A 21,978-nucleotide genomic window follows, 5' to 3' on the forward strand; every position below is an offset into this window, starting at 1 on the left:
TACAGAGCTAAAATGGAGGTCGAGTTTTTGATTCATAACTGTTCTGGAAGCATTTTAGCAGCTGGCTTTATTGCTTCTGCCTGCAACCCTGTAATAAGGGCGATTCAGGGGATGAGAGAATTCTGTTAGCTTTGCAAGAATTGAATGCTCAAACCCGTAGCTATCAGTTCTTGTGGTCACCATTTTAATTCCATGAGTCCTTCTCCAGCTGGCAGGCAGGTCTCCCACATTTCTTTCAGGCCAACTCAGCGGCAGATTGGTGACAGGCCTTGCCTCTTCAATATCTAGCAGGTCTCCCACTTTTCTTTCAGGCAAACTCAGTAGCAGATTGGTGGCAGGCCTTGCCTCTTCGATACCTACAACCCAGTTGTAGACATAGTTTTACAATTAACTTACTCCTATGGAAGAAAAATGAGTGCCACATCGAAATGAAATAGTCGCTCAGAATCCTACAAGGATGCGATTAAGAATTTAACAAAATTTCACAGCTTTAAAGGGTACAAATTGCAGACATGGTACAGTGCCACCGCACAATGTAAATATGGGTCCCCGGTAATTTCTGCACCAACCTATCTATTTTGCAGAAGTTAGCCACATAGGCTGGTTGATCCCTTGCCAAGACGAGAGAATGACCATCACGTCAGATGCCCTCAAGACAATGTAATCAGAGCCATCAGCACTCTTAAATTCACTTCCAGCATACTTTTGAGTACATCAAGGTACTACCCGCGACATTCGCAAGCGCTTTTCTTTTGCCCTCTTCATCCAATGGCCCAGGCCCCACTGCAATAACCTGTTTATCAGTATCGTGATCAAGGTACTGAGACAGCAGGTACATTCATCAAGAAAAATACATAACAACAACTACATACATTTAAGCCCCTGCGAAAAAAATTGCTTGACATCTGGGAACCATCGCTATTACTCTTTAATTCAGCTGGAGCATAAATTCAACCCAACAAACTAACTTCCGTGCACACAAACATCTACTGTACCAGTTGCTGTGAGACTTCGGAGGTGAGGTCAGCAATGAATCAAGCCAGAGAACCGAGAATTGCATTGATGTAAAAAGAAATCCTAAAATCGTGGGATGTCCTCCGATTTAAAATATTTCGATGTTTAAATTAGTCGGAGCTTTGAGAATAGATAATAGAAATAGAGAAGTACAAAATAAAAAATGAGAATTTGAGTAGAGAAAAATAAAGAAAACTTTAATTTTTTTTGAAAAATTTAGTAAAGTATGTCTCTGTTCACTCAAATTTACTTTGAACTTATCTTTCAAAAAGTACTTTGTCTCTTTTTATAGAGAGAACTTGCTTAAGTCTTTAAGAAAAGGCTGTTATAGACCTTAAGAAAAAGCTGTTAGGCCGTTGGAGATTTGTTAGACTATTAGACCGTTGGAGATCTGTTAGGTTGTTGGGTTGTTGTAACAGAATGATCAGCTGTGCAGAGATCGTGGAGCGGCTGTCCACTTTGTAAATGAGTAAGAATATCATTGAAAAACGATTACGGCTGAACTGGATGACAGCTGTCAGATAACCGTCAATAGATATAGTAGAACGCCGGCAAAAGATCGATATGGGATAATTGATATTAGTAATTATCTGAACTGAGCATCATGCCTTTGGTGACGATAATCAGATTGATCAGAAATCGACGTAAGCTGATATGGTTGAGGGAGATCGGCAAATAATCAAAGTGTCCTGCTTACTAGCAATTTTGGATAGCCGACTTAGTAGATAAATACTAAAGAGTCAGATCGGTTAGAGACCGATATAACATGAGAGAACAAGTACTTCAGACAACAATTTGCTACCACGTGTCTAGAGGATAATGAGATCGGACTTATGATGAGCTCAACTATTAGCCTACTAATGAGGTCGTCCTTCAGCTTTCTGGTGAGGTCGACCTCCTGATTCTTGATGAGATCGGCTTTCTGATGATCTCGATCTTTTGATGAGATCGATAATTAAAGCTCACATTGATATATTTGTCAACTCGATAGCTCCTGAGCATGAGTCCCAAAGACATCAGTCGAGATGGTATGACACCTACAATACTTGCCCCCTCACTTCTGAGTCCTTTCGGGACTTAAGCTTGATCCAGAGATTGACTTTTTATCTTGATCTTTTGGGGCTTAAGCTCGATCCAGAGATCGACTTTTCTTCTTGATGCTTTCAGTGCTTAAGCTTGATCCGAAGATCGACTTTTCATCTTAGTCCTTGGGGCTTAAGCTCAATCCGAAGATCGACTTTTCATCTTCGAATTTAAGCTCGATCCGAAGATTGGCTTTTCATCTTGGTCCTTTGGAACTTAAGCACGATCCGAAGATCGGCTTCTCTTTTTGACCCTTTAGGACTTAGCTCAATCGGAGATCGGCTCTTATTTTTGGCTTTTTCGGAGCTTAAGCTCGATCCGAAGATCGGCTCTTTGATCCTCCTGATGAAGTCGAATTTTTGATGAAGTCAGCCTTTTAATGATCTCGACCTTCTGATTAGGTGATGAAGTCGGCCTTTTAATGAGCTCGGCCTTTTGATGAGGTCAAATTTCTGATGAAGTCGGCCTTTTAATGAGCTTGGCCTTCTTACGAGCCCTTCTACTGAGGTCGGCCTCCTTACGAGATCGACCTTCTAATGATCTCGCCCTCCTAATGAGGTCAGCTTCTTGATGAAGACAGCTTTTTGATGAACTTGGCTTTCTTATGAGCCCTTCTGATGAGCTCTGCTTTCTGATGAGGTCGGTCTCCCATGAGGTTGGCCTTTTATTCTGCTTGGTTTTTCAGGTAAATCGTTGCATCCTTTTGGATAAGTTTTCAACATAAATTGCTAATATGTATTTACTGATGACTTCTACCTCGAATCTTGTCGAGGATTTTTAGGTGACCACGACTGTAGCAAGCTGGAAGACAGCTGTCAGATAATTATCTGTATTTTTGAATCACATTGATTTTGGACCGATGTCCCATACGGAAGGTCGGTAGATAGCTGAACTGATCATAATGCCTCATCAAGAGTCAATCAAGTTAGCTTTGATGTTTCGTTGAGCTGAATTGAAACAGATCGGTATTCAACCGATCTGACCCAGAAGTAGACTTTGATCAATATAATTCTCAGATGATTCTCTTTAATATCGCCATGTGTCAGAGATAGCTTTCTAAGGGATCGGCTTTCTCTACTTCGGATCCTGTTACGGATGACTTCGAATCTCGTAGATGATTTTTGGACAACCTTGAATCCTATCAAGATCAATTTCTTTCATGGATTTTATCAAGGCGACCTCAGATCTTGTTGAGGATTTTCTTTTAGATACACAAATATATATATATATATATTTTGGTTTGTCCGATTTCACATAGCCCGATCTGGGTTTAACTGTCCTATATAGGACTTACATAATTATATATATAATAAACTGTTGCGGTCAAGAGGTTAGATGGCTCGGATGATTGGATTAACTTTGCTCCCATGTACATGAAATATTATCCGTTCCGGCTCATGACCATCTTTGGACTTCAGTAGGCGTTAAGCTTCAGTGAGCTTTGGTCATTTGAAACTTCACGATTTTACTCTTTATGGGGAGAGAAAAAGTTTTAATCCGTATAAGCCATACTTCCTCTTAACTCATAACTGATGTGGAACTAAAGATGCTATCTCCTTACAACATGAACATTATCTGACCTCGATAAGGTCAGTCATGAAATCGATGTAGTTTAATATAATAAGTAAACTCTAAAATATTAAAAATGATATGACTTTAAGAATTAGATCGATTAATTAAGAACAAACCAATCTTAATAAATTGAATGTAATAGAGGTTTAAGAAATACCTTTGTCCCATATCGTTATGGGTAGATTGGGTCTCCTATATATTAGATGAGTTTCATTTTAAAATATTTCATCTTTCTCTTTCAAGAGTATATTGTCTTAAAATCTCAAATCAAAATTTGAGTTTCCTCAAACAGATATCTCATTTGGACAGACTTATTTGTCCTTGTTTGATCAGATTTCATGATCTCATTTGGATAAAAGTTCCTTCAACTTAATTATAGAGATTTGATCTCCTGTGGATAAGAATTAAGATATTGAAAAAAAATTTACTGAAGGCTCATTGTCCGTGTGCTGCCTTTTCGAGAAAGAACTTTTATCTACCCCCTAATCTTCACCAAGGTTTGACATTATGTTGATGATCCCAGTAGTAGGCAGATTGTGATGGATTGATTGTTGATTATGTTGAGACGAGTTTTTTGAGAAACTCTCTAGTTGCTACTCTATGGTACATTGAAGTGGAGGTGAAAATGCTTCTAGCACGCCTCCAGGAGAAGATGAAGGCATAGAGTTGTTTTGTGCTTTTTGATTCATCATTTTTTTACAAAATTTTTATGGAACTAAAGAAGCTATCTCTATCTTTGCAAAAAAGAATTCTCAACTGCCCCGATTTCCACCATGATCTCATTGTTGTTTTGTGGTATATTAGAGCTGTTGTACCATAGCAGTAAAGGCTTAAACTTGCTAAACTAGGAGGTTGAATTGCTGAGGACCAACAATCATTGATGGTTAAGTGACTTAGCATCTCTAAAAGAAGATGAGGCAGGCAGAGGATGAATTGATGCTTTCTTGTTCACAATTTTTCACTAAAAATTGTCCCTTATTCTAGACCAATCTGTTGCTACAAAGCTTTTGAGGTGAGGTCGGCAATGAACCAAGCTGGACAGCTGAGAGTTGCGTTAATGTAAACCGCAGACAAAACCTGCAAAAGAAATCCCAAAATCATGAGGTGCCCTCCGATTTAGGACTTTCTAATGCTTAAATCAACTGGAGCCTTGAAAATAGATAGTGGAAATAGAGAAGTAAAAAGCAAGAAATGAGAGTTTAAGTGGAGAAAAATGGAAAGAACTCCGATTTTCTTTGAGAAATTTAGCAGAGTTCTCTGTTCAATCAGACTTAATTTGGACTTACATTCTGGAGAGCATCTTATCCCTTTTTATAGAGAGAGCTTGCTTAGATCTTAAAGAAAGACTGTTAGGCCGTTGAGATCTATTAAACCGTTAGAGATCTGTTAGGCTATTAGACTATTGGAGATATGTTAGACTATCAGAGATCTGTTAGGCCGTTGTGTTGTTGTAACAGAATAGCCAGTCGTGAAGAGATCGTAGGACAGCTGTCCACGTGGTAAATAAGCTGGAATACAACTGAAAGATGGTTACGACTGCGCTGGATAACAACTGTCAGATAACTGTACATAGATGTAGTGGAACATCGATAAAAGACCGATATAGGATAGTTGATATCAGTAATTATTTAAACTGGGCATTATGCCTTTGATGTTGATAATCAGATCAATCAGAAACTGACGTAAGTTGATTTGATTAAAGAAGATCGATAGATAACCGAGATAAATGTCTTACTTACCAGCAGTTCTGGACAGCCGACTTAGTAGATAATTTTGAAGAGTCAGGTCCGCTAGAAGCCGATGTAACATGAGAGAATAGATACTTCAAATAACAATCTGCTGCCACATATCCAGAAGATGATGAGATCGGACTTATGACGAGCTCAGCTGTTAGCATGTTGATGAGATCAACCTTCAGCTTTCTGATGAGATCGACTTTCAGTTTTTTTGATGAGATCAGTTTTCTGATGACCTCGACTTTTTGATGAGGTCGGCCTCAAGATGAGCTCGATCTCCTGATGAGGTCAGTAATTAAAGTTCATATCGGTATATTTGTCAACTTGATAGTTCCTGAACATGAATTTCAAAAATATCAGCTAAGGTGGTATGACACCTACAACAATACCTACCATAACGAGATGCTGCCAGGTCTGTTCATATCATGGAATGCTCATGTCTTGTTCTTTCAAATGGAATCTGTTCCAGCCAACTTACTTTGGCATGGGGAAAGGTCCTCACTTTGCCAAAGATGGTAGCTGTCACTTGGTTATTTTTTTAATTAAAAAAAAAAGGACGAAGTATGTCCCAAGTATGAGGAAACAAGGGATGGAACTTTAGATCATTTTGGGTTGATTATCCAACTTAAATTGCTAGCTTCTATTAACCATTCATTTGTTAAAGATGAAAGAGCAGATAAGATCATACGACGTTTAAGAGATCCAAAGAGGAATGCTCCGAACATAAATATCAAACGAAAACTCAACATAAATCATGTGTAATCTCCTCTCATTCTTTGACACCTTCAAGGCCGCTAGATTGGAGCAATAAGGTAGTTCAATGTGCTGGATTGGCCATGACATGATGTCAAGTCAGAGGTGAGAGATCCAAAGACTAATGCAGGTCTGGCTCAACTAGGCCTGACAATTGGGGTATTGAGAAATTCTTTGTGCACCGCAGACGGTGTAAAAAATCTGATAGGAAGTGCATCATCTTATTCAATTGATTTATGTAGTCACCGCTTTCCAATACGTATTTAATATTTGCAGGTTGATTTTTTCGTTTAAAAATTTTATATGATGAAAATATCCCTATTTTTTGAAAAAAAAATATGACATCCTATGGCGTATTATAGTCCAGGATGCCATAATATGACCCAGAATATCATAATATAGAAGAAATATTTTTGTCCAACTATTTTCTAATGCGTAATTAATACCTGCAGATCGACTTTTTCGATTGAAAATTTTAAAGGACGAAAATACTCCTGCTCTTTAAAAAAAATTATGACATCTCATGCATATTATAACATCCTATGTTATATTATGACAGTCTACGGACAAAAATTATGACTTTTTGAATGCAAGATGTCATAATATGTGTTGGGTATAAAATACCCACAGCCGAAGTCCTCAACAGAATCAACGATTCCGCCCACGATGCCGACCTCAAAGGAAGACTCCGCCCGGACTCCTACGAGAGCCGGGCTTCGTCCTCGACTCCAACGGCTGCAGACAGACTTCGTCCGGACTCCTACGGGAGTCGGACTCCGCCGACAACTCCGACCTCAAGTTGACTCCGCCCGGACTCCTACGGGAGCCGGGCTCCGTCCTCAACATCAACTGCTGGTAAGCCCCGTCCGGACTCCTACGGGAGCCGGACTTCGCCTTTAACTTTGATTGCAGGAAGACTCCGCCCGGACTCCTACGGGAGCCGGGCTTCGTCCTCGACTCCAACGGCTGCAGACAAACTTCGTCCGGACTCCTACGGGAGCCGGACTCCGACGACAACTCCGACCTCAAGTTGACTCCGCCCGGACTCCTACAGGAGCCGGGCTCCGTCTCAACATCAACTGCTGGTAAGCCCCGTCCGGACTCCTACAGGAGCCGGACTTCGCCTTTAACTTTGATTGCAGGAAGACTCCGCCCGGACTCCTACGGGAGCCGGGCTTCGTCCTCGACTCCAACGGCTGTAGACAGACTCGTCCGGACTCCTACGGGAGCCGGACTCCGACGACAACTCCGACCTCAAGTTGACTCCGCCCGGACTCCTACGGGAGCCGGCTCCGTCCTCAACATCAACTGCTGGTAAGCCCCGTCCGGACTCCTACGGGAGCCGGACTTCGTCTTTAACTCTAATTGCAGGAAGACTCCGCCCGGACTCCTACGGGAGCCGGGCTTCGTCCTCGACTCCAACAACTGCAGACAGACTTCGTCCGGACTCCTACGGGAGCCGGACTCCGACGACAACTTCAACCGCAAGGGGGACTCCGCCCGGACTCCCACAAGAGCCGGGCTCCGTCGCTGACTCCGATTGCCGGTAAGATCCGTCCGGACTCCCATGGGAGCCGGACTTTCCACCTGACTTTAGTTGCAGAGGACTCCGCCCGGACTCCTACGGGAGCCGAACTCCGTCATCAGCTCCGACCACTTCCGAGCTTCAGCCGATGGATCTGCACTCCCTGACAGGCTGTTTTAACGGCCACGATCCTGCTCCACTTTCTGCGGTGGATTCCATGCAGCTCCATCACTCCCTGACAAGCCGCAGTAACAGTTGCAGCTCTGCTCCACTTCCTACAACGGATTTCGCACAGCTCCACTACTCCCTGACAGACCAACATAACGGCCACGATCCTGCTCCACCTCCTGCGACGGATATCGCACGATTCTCCCATCCATTGGCAAGTCACGACAACGGACGCTGCTCCACTCCTCGCAACTGATTCCACGTGGCGAGCTACGGCAATAGCCACGATTCCGCTCCACTACCCTTCGCAATAAATTCTGCCTGACTATGGACGACCCACTACCAGTCGGTTACGAACGTCGCTATCAGTCTGTGGCATCCTCCCCCTATAAAAAGGGGAACCCCAGATACGTTATCATCTAAGCTCTCATCTTTTTATCTAAAAACTCTGCTAAATTCTCCGTTCGAGCGCTCCATTCTTGTTGAGGCAGAGAACTGACTTGAGCGTCGGAGGGTCTTGCCGGAGCAACCCCACCTTCGGTTTAGACTTCCTTTGCAGGTCCCGGCGGCGACCGCGACTTCCCCAACTCCAGCTTTTCCGGCGCAAGCGGATTTTTGCACCAACAATATGGATATAGAATGTCATAATTTTATCAAAGAACATAATATTTTCATCACATAAATTTTTTTAAATGAAAAAATTGATCTGCAGATATTAAATGCGCATGAAAAAGTGATGACTATGTGGACCAATCGAACAAAACGATGTGCTCCATGTTGGATTTTTTACACCACCTGTGGTGCACAAAAAATTTGCCTTGGGGTATTTTCTTGGGCAGGGGGCCCAATTCTAGGCCTGATGCCTTTCTTTTGGGTGGACTCCACTTTGTAGCTAGCCTCTCCAGTCCAATGCTTTTTTTTTTGCCAGGAGGGCTTCATCAATTTTAATAAAGAGTAAATTATGTTCCTAATCTTCCAACTAAATTAGATTTTCTTAAATAATCTCTAAATTACAAAAAGCTAAAATTTAACCTATGAACTATCTGAATCGATTTAATGTTGTCTTCAGATGCGATTTTGATGATTTTCTCTCACTAAAAGTCCAATATAACAACCTCTGATGCTTATGTGGTGCTTGTGTGATATTAAAATTTAAAAATAAACATTGATGTGATAAAAATAATGATTATTTTTTTCTCTAATCCCATTTTTCTTTCTTCTCCTCTGATTATCTTTCAATCTCTATTCTTTAACAAAGATGGGGCCATAGAGGAAAATGGAGTTTGGAATGAGAGGAAAAGTCGACGAAATCGATACCGACTCGATAGGATGCGTTGAGAGAAGGCGATGGCAGATGAGTGAAGGAGGAACCGAGCATAGGAGGAGGGTGAGCCATGAAGGGAATGTTTTTTTTTTTTTTTTTTTTTTTTCATTGGGATTTTGAGGATAAGAAAATGAAAGATGAGAGATGAGAACAGTCTTGTTAAAGATGCATTAAGGCACAGCGAGGTGCACAAAAGCGCTTGCAACTATGTGAGGCGAGACGAGTTGAAAGGGGCGCACACTTCTGTCGCTTAAGCGCACGCCTCCAACAAGGCACAAGGCCCTGAAGCATGCGCCTGTTTCAATTGTCATATTATTTACTTTTTTTTCTTTATTGTACGTTGAGAAATTGCTGCACAAAAGTGCCCTTATTAGAAGAAAGCAGCAACATGTTTTTAATGAAGGACAGAATTGCTTTTTCCCTTAATTTGCTTTCTTTTTCTTTATTTATTATTGAGAAATTGCTGTCCAAAAGTACCCTTATCAAACAAAGCAGTAATAGACTTTAAGTGAAAGACAGACATGTAATTTTATGGTAAAAAGTGGAAAATAGTTGCAAAAAGCAACTCATTCTTTTGGTGTTATACGATGGACCCTCAGAAAAAAGCAAAAAAAAAAAAAAAATAGAGCTTTCTTCTTCCTCTTCATTGCTGCTTAAAGGGAAACTAGAGGTGGATAGGGACCACTGCCACACATCTTCAGACTTTCAGGTACTTTTTCTTTTTTTCTGTTTTTATTTTTATGAAATCTTCTATCCTGTTTTTATCTCTTTCTCTCCCAGCCATCCTTTTCTCCCTCTCTTTTATCATTTTCTAATCTTTCTTATATTTTTTTGTCGTCTCCTTCCCTCCTATCCCACCCCTCTTCTTCTTCTTCTTTTTCTTCTTCTTCTTCTTCTTTTTAATTTTATTTTCTCACCTCTCTCTCTCTCTCTCTCTTTCTTTTTTTTGATAAAAATAGAATCTTTCCTCCTTATCCATACCGACTCTCTCTCCCATCCCACGCATATCCTCTTTTTTTTTTAATTTTTTATTTTGTCAACTTTCTTCTTTCTTTCGCTGATCTGATTCTTATTATCTTCAAACCTCTCTACCCCCATCCTATGTATCTTTATTTGATGGTTTCCAAATCCTTTATTTTTACAATAGATAGCTCTTGCACTATATTTCGAACTTCCTCGTGCATTTTTTTTCAAAAATCTGACCAATTATAACATTTTGTTAAAGCACACTCATTATATTTAACTATTAACAACTTTATAATGTAACACTAGAGATCATAAATACCAATTTTTTAGATACTAAAATAGGAGGAAAAAAGAAATTAGAAGAAAAATGAGCAACAAAATGTAATCAAATAGAAGCAAATGAGGACAAATAAAACAAAAAACTGAACCCACTGCCTACTCGGAACTTAATACTCACTTTTATTAATTTAGCTTGTATTCTTTAATAATTTAAACATAAACTATATTGAATTTATTTTGACTCTTGACTATTATATTCGTTCTTTAACAGCTATGGCGGAAGTAGCATTATCTAGGCAACCCAAATAACAAGAACAATATGACTTGCAGTTTTTGCGGCAAAGAAGAAAAAGCAGGAATATTTAGACATAAACAGCATTTAGTTGGTGCTTACCGAAATACCAAAAAATGCCCAAAATGTCCGGAGCATGTTAAAGAAGAGATTAAAGAATACATGTTCAAGAAAAAGAATAAAAAGGAACAAATGAATCTAGTACCTAATTGTGATGATGTAATCTTGAAAGATGAGGAAGATGAGATCACTAAGTTTGATGCTCATGGAAAAAGGATTGCCAATATGGGAAATAATTACAATAAAAAATCAAAGCAATTGGGTCCCATGAATGCATTTTACACTCTTAAAACAACTCAAAGTGAGAAAAGTGGACATGCAAAGCAAGCAACCATTAATGATGCCTTCAAGAAAGAGCTAAGAGAAAAGGCATATATAGATCTAGTAAGATGGATGTATGAAACTGCAATTCCCTTCAATACGGTAAATTTGATAGTTTTAGAGCTGCCATTGAATCTATTGCCAAATAAGCATTGGATATAAAGCAACCTAGTTACTATGAAGTTAAGATTCCTCTCCTAAAAAAAGGATTGCTCATAGGATGATATAATAAGGAATCATAAAGAGGAATAGATGAAAACAGGATGTTCTATTATGTCCGATGTATGGTAAGATAGAAGTCATAAAACATTAATAAATTTTCTAATGAATTGTTCTAAAGGCAGCGTATTTATTGAATCTATTGATGCTTCTTCTTATATGAAAATAGGAGAAAGATTGTTCAAATTGCTTGATAGAATGATCGAGAAAGTTGATGAAGTCAATATTGTCTCGATAATAACCGATAATGATGTAAGTAATGCATTAGTAAGTAAGAAGAGAATTTCTTTTCTATATTGCCCCTTCAAATTTTCAATTACTTAAATTATGTTTATATATGTCTTACTAAAATAGTAAGAAATTACATGATTAGGATGACTTTTGGAAGCAAAATATCCCAATTTATATTACACATCATGCACTACCCATTGCTTGGATCTAATGTTGGAAGATATTGGAAAACTTCCACGAATCACGAGAATAATTAAAAGAGCTATAGAGCTGAATAGATATATTTACAACCGTTCTAGTGTAATTAATATGACGAGAAAATTTACTGGATAGAGAAATTTGTTAAGGTCTACCAAAGCTAGATTTGCTACTTCATTTCTAATCTTGTCAAGCATACACAAACAATGTGATAACTTAAGGAAGATGTTTATTTCTAAAGAATGAACAAATAGCAAGTGGGCAAAGGAGCAAATGGAAAAAAGAGCAGCTCAAACTGTTTCAATGCCTTCATTTTAGAATGGCATTGTTTATGTGCTCAAGGTGACAGGTCTTCTTGTTCATGTGCTTCGCTTAGTTGATGGTGAGAGAAGACCCGCTATCGGTTACATCTATGAAACCATAGATCGAGCTAAAAAAACCACTTTTGCCTCATTCAAAAAAAATAAAGAAAGATATACGGAGATTTTTGAAATAATTGATAGGTGGGGCTATCAACTTCATCGTCCTTTACATATGGCTGGATATTTTCTAAATCTTGAATATCTCCATGACAACTTTACAATTAAGCAAGATGAAGAAATAATGAGTGGTTTATACAAATGCATACAAAGATTGACTCCAAACCTTGAGACAAGACAAAATTATGGATGGATTGACAAAGTATAAGAAAGCTGAAGGACTACTTGAGATTCCCATGGCTATAAGGCATAGACAGACAAAGACACTCATAAGAACTTTAAAATGCTAAATATTATGATTATATTATATTAGAAAATTGATTGTGATATTTTTTTTCTAACCAAAACTGTAACCTATTCTATTTAACAGTGGAATGGTGGACTTTATATAGATCTTCAACTCCAAGTTTGCAGCAATTTGCTATAAAAGTTCTCAGTCTTACATGTAATTCTTTGGGATATGAACAAAATTAGTATTTTTGAGCATGTAAGTTCTTGACAATATAAATAAATTTGAAACTTAATCTTATATGATACTTCAGATATTCCATATAATATATAATATCTCATACATGAATATTTTAGGTTCATAGCAAAAAGAGAAATAAGCTGGCACAAGATTAGCTGAATGATTTGGTATCTGTTAAATATAATCGAGCCTTATCGCGGAGATACAACTTGCGTGACACCATTGATCCTATTTCTTTGAATGATATAGATGATAGTAATAAATGGTTGACTTGAAGAATTGAAAAAAATGTGCTAAAAATGTTGTATTTGATGATGGAGATGATTTGACACAGGGTGATGTTACTAGAGCTTGTGGAGTTAAGAAAGAAAGATTCAATATGAATAAGCCAGTAGGAAAAGAAGAAAATTTAAGTTCAAGTGCTAGGGCACAACAATTCTCTAATCAAAAAGAGGATGAAATAGAAGACGAAGATGATGAGGGTTGCAAGTCACTTGAAGAAGATGATGATACTTGTCCTATGCTTGATGAGGATGAAGATTGTATCTTTTAGAAATATGATGTCAACACTCAAATTGTGATATTTGATTTCGATGCTTTTGGCTTTTGATATATATGGTATCTTGAGATGAAAACCATGTCCTTATTATAGTTAATATAAATATATTTTATTTTAATTTTAAATGTTTTGATATCTCTTTAGCTTAGTTTCTTTATATATATATATATATATATATATATATATATCTATCTTAAGAAGTTTAAATAACTTGTAATTTCTAATAAATCTTATTATAAATTTTATTTTAAAAATGTGCACCTCACTTTGCTAGGCACCGAGAGCCCTTAGCGCCTAAGTGCGTCTAGCACTTTTTAAAATACTGGAAGAGAGATTTAAAAACGGATGAATAGGAAGAGTTCAATGAGATAGAGTGATGAGAAATAAAGAAGAAAAGATTGTAAAAAGGAGAATAAGGCCATGGAGGGACAGAAATTTTCTTTTTTTTTTTTTTTTTTTCCATTGGGATTTTGAGAATAGAAGAAAGATGAAAGATGAGAGATCTAGAGAAAAAGAAGATTTGAGAAGATGAGAGATTAAGAATTTTCTCCGTATCAATAAATTTGAGGAAGAAGAAGATGACATGACTCAAAATATTTTAAGCCACATCAGCGCCAATTGAGCCATACAAGCAAAAGATACTCTACATAAGCACCAGAGATTGCCACATCAGATTTTCAATGAGAAAAAACCACCAGAATTGCACTTGAGGGCAACATTAAACTGATTCAAATAATTTGAAAACTAAATTTTAGCTTTTTATAGTTTAAGGACCATTTAAGAAAACTCGATTTAGTTTGAGGATCAAGAACATAATTTATCCTTTGATAAACATGCATTATACATGCCACAAACCACAAGCTAAGCTCAGGATCAGCCGATAAAATTTTAGGCTTTACGTATTTCTATTCCGATGGGCTTTAGGGCCTAAAAGCTGAGTACAGGTTGTTTTTTCTGAGTCAGATCAGGTCATTTAGAGTTGTCAGGCTGATTGATGGCTCAAGACATCTCCATGTTTGCTAAAGCATTTAATTAAACCAAAATCTTAACAGAATAACCATCAAGCCTCTTTTAACTCCTCTGTACTCAAACCAGTAAATTTAATATTGTCATGTAAATGACAATCTATAGAGTAGAAAAATATTCTCACCGTCCCAACTGAAGGTTTTTCCTTCGTAGCCTCGGTCAACGGTAAGCCCCCAGCAGTCGTATCTTCAGCTTCTGCAGCCTGAAATAAAATAGAACATTTACGGATACAGGACAACAGAAACTAGTGGTTATAATGCAGAACAAGTTGGGTATTCCTGCAGCACTCGAAATGTAATTAAAAAGGAAGTCTTACTTGAGATTAGTAATGTTTTGGAATATCTTAGCAGTAGTAGTAGAGCTCATATACTTTTTAGAGTGACTGATAATGGCCAGATAAATTCCCCCGTAAAACTTGCAGACAGCCAAACTAGGATAGACATGTAAGGACCCTAGCTTTTGAACGAGTATTAAATTTCTCATAAGCAAGCTCACAGCAATCCTTTCTAGACATATCTAGCGTGAGGATGTTGTACATAAAAGCTGACCAATATACTCCTAAGGAACGCTTTTATTTTCTTATCAAAAATATTATATATGCTGATGACTAACAAAAAAAGACCATCCAAGTGCAAGAAGCTCCTACCATTGAAGGATCTAGAAGGGTCAAATGTACAATTTTATCCCATGTGCGGAGAGACGTTTTCCATGTTTCGAACCCATGCTAATGATTGATGATAGTTAACATGAATTGATGAGCAAATGTATCGACCAAGTTGTACCAAAAAAAAGACAGCATGACAGCATGTGGCAGATTACTTTTTAACTTCTCTGGCAGATGATCAAATGAATGTAGGACAATAATACCATCTAAGTTCTATCACTTTGGAATCTATGCAACTCAACACAGCGTTGAACAAGCGAAAGTGCAAGAAAGAAAAATTTCTATATCAGGAAAAAAAAAAAAGCTTCCAATCCACACTAGCTTTATTGTCACTAATTATTGCTAAATTAAGAATAATCTCCAATAAACAAATTCTCTGGAGATGATGGCAGGTAAATATACTGCAACTCAGCACAGTATTGAACAAGTGAAGGTGCAACAAAGAAAAATTTTTACATTAAAAAAAAGGCTACTAATTTACACAAGCTTCATTCTTACCAATGACTGCTAAGTTGGGAATAATCTTAGAGATGATGGTGGGTAAATGCAGGACAATAACACCATCTAAGTTCTACCAATTAGAAATCTATGCAACCCAACACAACATTGAACAAGTGAAGGTGTAACAAAGAAAAATCTTTACATCAAAAAAAAAAAAAGCTACTAATTTACACCAGTTTTGTTGTTAATTAAAAATAATCTCCAATCAAGAATTCAGAGATTTGTCAATAAAATCATGGCCGCTAGCTCACAAACTCAAGTTGGCACCCCTACCATCCACCCAAGGTGTGGATGTAGAACCACTTAAAGTTCTAACATAATTGCCTGGCCTGGGTATGATGCATGAAACGATACCAGAAATGAAACAAGAAATAATAGCTCAGAAAAGGTTGATGTATTAGAAGTTCAAAATTGCACTAGGAATGAATATTATGGGCATTATCATATTCTCCATCATGTCTCTTGCATTTCCCTGATTTTGGCACCATTTCATAGCAGGTGATGCTGAGTTCTTTTTTTTTTTTGGTGGGGAGCGCGCAGGGGAGGGGTGGGGGGTGTGCACGGGAATAAAAGGAAAAAAAAAGAGGAAAACTAAAGAACATTGCGATTATTCAAAACTCATGATGTTCAATAGTTTTGTCCTGGACACTGCTGAACTGCCACCAACTTCTACAATCATCTCACAGTTTATAGTAGGATGCCTATCAGCTCATGCTAGAAGTTTCATTCATCTTCTGATCTATTAGGGCACAATCTAATTGGTTGTAAGTTCACAAATGATAGGTTTTAATATTTAAGGCTTAACCAGGAGTTCCAGCAAACCAAGCCCATCAACACTCCCCTCCCCCCCTCTTTCAATCCTATCCTACTTGTTTAAGTTCAAGGACTTCAGTTTTGAAAGCTGCATTCAAGAAACGATATACATCAGCAAGTATAAAAAAAATTTAAACAAACCTTAATCAGAACCCAATCATTGAGAGGCTTGAGGTCCTTAACATCACCAGTTTCAAGAACACCCACAATGTCATCTTCCTTCAACAGAAGATGGTTAGTCCCATTAAATTCCAACTCTTCCTGCATACTTGGAGAGTTGGACTACACAACCTGGTTACCAGCCTACAATCCAAGAAAATTTGCAGATCATTAAACCTGAAAAAGCAACAGAATAGATTCAAGGCATGGTGTTACAAATGTAAGAGGATATGTGAAGAAGCATATTTTAGGGCAACCGACCTTTTCTATTTAAATAAAGCTGCTTACTCTACATCCAACTATTACAATATTTTTCAACTACGAAAGGTAGTAACTTTTTAGCCATAGGATTTTTTAGCCGAAAACCAAAATTAATTGGTTATCTCTAGTGGAGACTGTTTACATCCAACAACCTATCAGGATGATGCATAGGAATATCTAGCTATGTTGAGGCAAAAGAGGTACCTGAATGCCAATATCCACTTTGTTCTTGGCAATGATTCTGCTCTCTCCAACAGCAACAACCTCACCTTCTTGAGGTTTTGACTGGCAGTTGCTGGAAGCAATATACCTCCACTGGTTTTCTCCTCAGAAGTCTTTATCTTAACAAGGACTCTGCCATCCAAGGGCTTGATGGATGTATCCTGTTCAATCACGAAACAGATCGAATCAGTTAAAATGGTAACAAAAAAGATCTGTTTTCCTTAAAACATATTTACCAAGTATTTAAGCAGTCAAGCAACAAATGACAAGTCACTGAACATCCATGATTTACAATATTGCTGGTATTCTGTGTGATTTAACTAGAGACTAAAAAACACATTCAAAATCTTCAGGAAACGATTTAGGAAGTTCAAAATGAGAAAAACATGTATAGTTCAATGTTAAAAGTATAATATATAAAGTTATTATAGATAGGCGATTTAAGCAAGTCGGACACAACTAGATTATTTACGTAATTAGGAATAGTTCCATCATTATTCGTCATAAGATATAATTTAATACATTTAGGATACTTAATAGATTAAACACTTTATTCAGAATAACTAGATAAGACCACCTTGTCAAAAGATATTACTTGCTAAGTTTCACAAAATTATTTATAAGAATAGCCCAGCATCAATCCATTAGCTATACAACAATGAGTGATGAAAAGTACTTTTGGTAATTACACATTTGACCCTAGAAACATTTTAAAATTTAAACAAATGAGCTCATATGAACATAACAAAGTAAAGAACAAGCAGTCAAAGCTAATTATCTCAATATACAGAACGAAGTACAATTGCACTTAAATTTTAAAACAAAAATATAAAATATTACTAATTTTCTCACTGATTAAATATATTAAAATTATTTCTGATGTTCAACATGCCCAAAGAAAAGGCATAGAAATTTCTAGATTTAACAAGAACACCATAAAATGCCAATAATTTTTCAAATCATGTCTGCAAATTCTATCACCAAAACTCCTCAGTAACTCTCTGTTTATGATACTGTCCAACTTTCAGCATTTCCACCATCTCTGCACATTACACTACCCCTCTTCAGCTCATCCAATAGTAAGCACATTAATAAGCAAAGATGCTCTAAACATCTCCACATCAGACATTCAACGATGAGTTCTCTTACATGCACTGACATGTGCATGGATCCAGGTAGATGGCCAGGCAAGCATCATGCATATGCATAAGCACATAAGCGCATGTGCATACACATATACTTACAAGTATATAAGTATGCATATATAGACACATATCACCCATATACATGCATACATATAGATGCATAAGCATTAAAGCATATATACATATATAAATCCATTCATATATGCCTGTGTATACAAAGTATGTTGCATACACAAGTTTAAAGATGTGTATGTATATGCATAGGGCTGAAACCGGATCGAATACGGATCGGATACCAGCATATCCATATCCATATTTATTTTGTCTAATGAATACAAATATGGATATCATTCGGATGTAAAAATTCATATCCATATTTATTTTAAACGGATATGGATACAATTCGGATACTGAAAGTATGGATATAATTACCGATATAACTTAGATAATTAAACTTTATGACTACAGAATCATTTGACCCTAGAAACATTTTAAAATTTAAACAAATGAGCTCATATGAACATAACAAAGTAAAGAACAAGCAGTCAAAGCTAATTATCTCAATATACAGAACGAAGTACAATTGCACTTAAATTTTAAAACAAAAATATAAAATATTACTAATTTTCTCACTGATTAAATATATTAAAATTATTTCTGATGTTCAACATGCCCAAAGAAAAGGCATAGAAATTTCTAGATTTAACAAGAACACCATAAAATGCCAATAATTTTTCAAATCATGTCTGCAAATTCTATCACCAAAACTCCTCAGTAACTCTCTGTTTATGATACTGTCCAACTTTCAGCATTTCCACCATCTCTGCACATTACACTACCCCTCTTCAGCTCATCCAATAGTAAGCACATTAATAAGCAAAGATGCTCTAAACATCTCCACATCAGACATTCAACGATGAGTTCTCTTACATGCACTGACATGTGCATGCATCCAGGTAGATGGCCAGGCAAGCATCATGCATATGCATAAGCACATAAGCGCATGTGCATACACATATACTTACAAGTATATAAGTATGCATATATAGACACATATCACCCATATACATGCATACATATAGATGCATAAGCATTAAAGCATATATACATATATAAATCCATTCATATATGCCTGTGTATACAAAGTATGTTGCATACACAAGTTTAAAGATGTGTATGTATATGCATAGGGCTGAAACCGGATCGAATACGGATCGGATACCAGCATATCCATATCCATATTTATTTTGTCTAATGAATACAAATATGGATATCATTCGGATGTAAAAATTCATATCCATATTTATTTTAAACGGATATGGATACAATTCGGATACTGAAAGTATGGATATAATTACCGATATAACTTAGATAATTAAACTTTATGACTACAGAATCAAAGATATTACTAAATAGATGACAAATCAAGTTAATAACATATTTATATGATTGTATATTTTTCTTAAAAATTAACAAACACTATATAAAATTATATAAGATTATATGTAGATTCGGATATTTGGATACGGATCAGATAATTGTCTATCCATATCCATATTCATTTTTTTTTTATGGATATGGATACAGATACGGATACTAATCGGATTCTCAAATTTTTATCCATATCCAGATTGATTCGGATATAAAATCGAATTCGGATGGATAATATCCATACCACTTTCACACCTATATATGTATATGTATACAAACTTCAGAAAGATGATTAATGAAATGATTCCAAAATATCAATGTGCTACAACATAGCTACAGCAATCAGCATCAAATTGCTCCCAAGTCCTCAGAAACACGTCATCATCCTCGAACGTAATTACTTTTTTTGAACATGCCAATTTAAAGGATATGTAGCAAAATTAGCTATACAAATAACTAGCACTGCAGTTGTGAACATACACACATTAAGCATCAATTTATTACAGAAAATCCATATTTTCAATCCCGAGCAATTTGATATGACAAACAAAAGCATATGGAATATCAAGTCTCATCCAACTTAACCCTAAAAGTAATTCAAAAGTGCATTGCTTTACCAAGTAATGCTATACTAGTATCCATGAAGAATAATGTGCAAACCGGTTCGACCTATACAATATCAAGGCTGATAATTGTGCTGTCTCTTACTTGCTTGAGCAAGTAACGATAAAACGATATAAAATTTTCCCATAAACGCTATCAAGAGATTTATCTCATGTATAAATGTTGTGCAAAAACTACAAGAATTCCATCCCATTTTAAAATGATAATATTTTTCAATATCAAAAGCTTTTCGCTTTGTTTAATTCTAATAAATCAACCCTGCAAACCCATCAAGACCCAGACAGATAACCAAGAAAAAACATCAAATCTTGCAAGTCGCAATCAAATCAACAAACTACGCGTCCGATGAACGTCGAAAATGGGTCAAAAAACTAATGCCCGCTCCCAACAGAATGATGTCGGGTTTATACCTTTGGGGTCACCAGAGTGGCGGCCTTGACGGTGACTCGTGAGGCCACGAAAGCTCCTCTGCCCAAGCCCCATACCGCAGGCACCCACCAAGGAAGGAACCGTAAAGAGCCGGCGAGAGCCGAAGCCCCTCGAATGACGGCAGGCTCGTCCTCCCCGCCACTCCAGACCCAGAGAACCGCACGCCCTCCATTAATGTACGGATCGACGGTTACCTGAGAAGAAATTAAACCATCAAAAAGAAACAAAAAACCTAAATAAATCAAATCTCGAACGGATTTTTGCGAGAAAAAGGACCGAAAGAAGAACCAAAGAATCGAAAATGACAACAATCGTGGAAGGAATTACGGATATCGAGGAACTCACGAATTGGATAGACCGAGAGAGCAAGCGACGGAGAGAAACCCCAACCACCTCTCATGGGGAGAGAGAGAGAGAGAGAGGACGGCGGGGTTTTAACCGAGTGTTTAGTTATAATGTCCGCGGGAACCCATTTTATTTACCGATTCCGCTTAAAAGTACCGGAGGAGTGAGATGGAAACCGAGTTTGATTTCGAGTTTTACCGAAAATTTCACCAAAAGGTGAAAATGCTCTGGAGGGATAGCGTACATAGGCCAGCTTGCGGCCGGCCGGAGAAGATTGTTCTAGAACGTCAGCGGAGGGCGTTAGCGTAGGTGAGCCACACTCGCGCCTGGCGCCATTTCCATCCATGCACCTTGGTATTAGGCTTGACAGAATGCTCTCTATTGGAGGATTTGGCCCACAAAAATCTGGGGCCTCCTGGTTGGGGAATAGTTTGAAGAAAGGTTATGTATTGGTGCACGAGGATTGTAGAAGTTTTAAAGCAGCAAGGGATTGAACAGATGCATGACTACTGTGTTGTTCTAACAACCAAGGCAAAGAGAAGGTGATCAAAGTGAGAAGCCAAAGACACCAGAGAGGTTGTTAATCCTGCAATATGGTACATCCACAATAACTTGATCGTACAATCGACTCTAGCGTGAGAAAACATATGAGTGGCTCATATTTTAGTGGTTTGGTTAAGAGGAGTCTTATTAATTATTTCTATTTTGATTCTGGAGGAGAATAAAAATATTTCAATCTTTCAAAATTTAATTCCTACTTTTCCATCATATTCAAATCCATTTTAATTCTGATTCTGAGCATGAATCAAATATATTAGAGGATATGGTCATTCTTATTTTAACTGACTTGAACAAACCATATAAGGCATGTTTGTTGTGGTGGAATCCTGACTATTTCTTGTTTCAATTTCTCTCCCCATAGCAAACATTTTCGATCACAATTCATAATTTAAATATTTTTCATGGCCTGCGTGGTTTAGTTGAAAATTCTTAGGCTTATCCAAATTAAACTCAACCTTCCCTATATCTTAATGCAAATCCTTGATCCATGCTTCCGCACAGCTAGCTTTATTCAAGCCCTGCCTAAAAGACAGCATACTTGTCTACCAG

At 37.4% G+C, this 21,978-nt stretch overlaps 1 pseudogene; it reads right to left on the reverse strand.

Annotated features, from left to right (window-relative positions):
* Positions 1-470: 470 nt before the first annotated feature.
* Positions 471-21,419, reverse strand: LOC105058602 (20 kDa chaperonin, chloroplastic-like; annotated as a pseudogene).
* Positions 21,420-21,978: the final 559 nt, after the last annotated feature.

This window comes from Elaeis guineensis, chromosome 15 (assembly GCF_000442705.2).
Source record: "Elaeis guineensis isolate ETL-2024a chromosome 15, EG11, whole genome shotgun sequence".
Taxonomy (NCBI): Eukaryota; Viridiplantae; Streptophyta; class Magnoliopsida; order Arecales; family Arecaceae; genus Elaeis; species Elaeis guineensis.